We start from the raw sequence: 2,683 nt of genomic DNA, 5'->3' as shown, positions 1-2,683 counted from the left end.
CCAGTGATACCCAACACTACCACAGCTCACACCATGGACTTCCAGTGATACCCAACACTACCACAGCTCACACCATGGACTTCCAGTGATACCCACACTACCATAGTTCACACCATGGACTTCCAGTGATACCCACACCACCATAGCAGTCTTTAGTGACCACAGTTTCATCCAGTTGGAGAGCCAGCTCCAGACACCACCAAGCCTATTAGGGTAAGTCATACTCACAACTCTTTCTCCAGAACAGCTCCTAGTACCACAATTTGTATTAGTCAACGTTCTCTAGAGGAACAGAACCAATGGAATATACATGTATAAGGCACACATATATAACATGTATGCGATATACATGTATGTATATACAGAAACTACTAAGTCAGCTTACATTGAAATAACAGGTGTCTCATACCTGAGGGGCTGGGCACTCAGTCCACTAGCCTGGGTACCTCAGCAGTTCCAATAAGGTGCTGAAAACTGGAGAGTTTCTGGAGAGCCACCGGTCCTCAGTCAACAATGGAAGCCTGGAAATTGCTAGTTCCTATATCAGCAAAGGAATCAGCAACAGCAGCCAGTCACAACAGGGAAACTCGGGAGCAAGAGGAATGGGAGCCCATAGGGGCAAAAGCCAAACAATCTTCCTCTGACAATCACAGCTGAGAAGGGGGACCTCAATGAAGACTTGCCTCCATCAGACTGGGAATGTCTGTGTAGCTTTTTCTTGCTTGCTAATTGCTGTGGGAGGACTCAGTCCACTAGGGGCAGCACCATCCCTAGGCAGGCGTGTCAGAAAGCTAGCTGAGCAAGCCTGAGAGTGTCCCCCGGTTGGTTCCCGCTTCATGCTCCTGCGACTTCCCTCCATTACCAACTGTGACCAGGAAGTGCAAGATGAAAGCAGCACTCATCCTCCACGTTGCCTTTGGTCACAAGAGAGTGCAGACTTTAACAGTCACCTTGCATAGGCACCATGCTAATGTCTGTATCTTTTTAATTTCAATTTCTTCTGCTGAACAAGAACCTGGTTTCTCTCTGAACAACAACACATATATGAATAGTGTCAGATGTATGTTCCACCTCACGTAATGGGCCTTTCATCCAATTTTAAGAAGCCGTCAGCTGCTCCCCTAACATCTGCACCACTATCACACTCGTTTATCTTGTGGGCAGATCACTGTTGTAAGTTGAGGGGCTGGTGGTTGGGTGAGAATGAACATTACCTTCCTCCTCTGCTAGCATGTATAGACCTTTCAGCACTATGAACGCTAGTCAGGATGGGGTAAAGCTTCTAGGTGAGCACCAGCTCAATTTCTCCATGTTCAATGGTATCTTCAGTAATAGGGCCTTGCCATCCATTGGTTGTGGAGGGTACCAATAGCACTAACAATAGCTATAGTAGTTTGGGGGTGGGACTTATGAGATCACTGTTTCCCTCATTCTATGGTAATCCCATCTGAATTCCTTTTCTATATTTTAGGAAGCTTCTAGAATACTAGCTTTCAATGTGGCTTTTCAAAAGTTACCCTCCCCATAGTCCCTCCTCTACCCTGTTCTCCCATCCTCAACCCCATTTGATCCTCTAGTCTCCCTTCCATCCCTGGATAAACCGTACTCTAAACCAGCTGTGGGGACACATGCCCTTAACTCCAGCACTCCAGGACCAGAGGCAGCTGGAACTCTGTGAGTTAGATGCCAGCCTGATCTATACAGCGAGTTCCAGGATAGCCAGGGCTACATAACAGACCACGTCGTACACTAACACAAAAGCAAAGCTGTATTCTATTTCCCCCTTCCTTGGATGATCACATCCTCCCTCCTGGTCCCTGGAACTTGCGATGTACACTAGGCTGGTCTCAACCTCAGAGATCTGCCTGCGTCTGCTTGCCAAGTCCTAGGACTAAAAGAATGAGTCACCATGCATAGCTTTGGGCTTTTGTTTTGTTTGCTTGTTTCACAAGAAAGAACATGAACTTGGGTGGGTAGGAAGGTGGGGAGGAGCTGAGAGAACTTTAGAACAAAATACATTGTATGAAAAAAAATAAAAATATATAATAAAAACAAAAACATACACATCAAAAGAAACACCCGAAGAGATTTTCTTGGTTTCAACAGCGCTTGTTAAACACAAACACACAATACATACTGTGCAGGAGCTTCAGCACCCACACACCTGCATTGTGCCTTCAGAACAGCCTTCAGCAGTAATAACTGCACTTGACAGGAGGAGGAGGACGCTTTGAAGGTGAACTGACTGGTTTGTGGCCACAAGGCCATTATTACTTGATATATGGAAACCGGGTCCAGGTCTGACTCAAAATCCAGAGGGCAGTTATATTTACCCAGCCAGTTGCATCCCTAATCAATATGATAGTAATAGTTACCACTAATGTTTATCCAGCTCTTACAAGACAACACTAACGATCACTAGATAACACTTTTGATCACCCCATAACTAGCTTTACCAGGAACGCACTCCAGAGCTGGAGGGATGGCTCAGCGGTTAAGAGCTTCCCACCAAGGGTGCTGGAGAGATAGCTCAGTGGTTAAGAGCATTGCCTGCTCTTCCAAAGGTCCTGAGTTCAATTCCTGGCAACCACATGGTGGCTCAGAACCATCTGTAATGAGGTCTGGTGCCCTCTTCTGGCCTGCAGACATATAGACAGACTATTGCATACATAATAAATAAAAA

This window comes from Microtus ochrogaster, chromosome 15 (genome assembly GCF_000317375.1).
Source record: "Microtus ochrogaster isolate Prairie Vole_2 chromosome 15, MicOch1.0, whole genome shotgun sequence".
Lineage (NCBI taxonomy): Eukaryota > Metazoa > Chordata > Mammalia > Rodentia > Cricetidae > Microtus > Microtus ochrogaster.
This window is presented reverse-complemented; position numbering follows the sequence as displayed.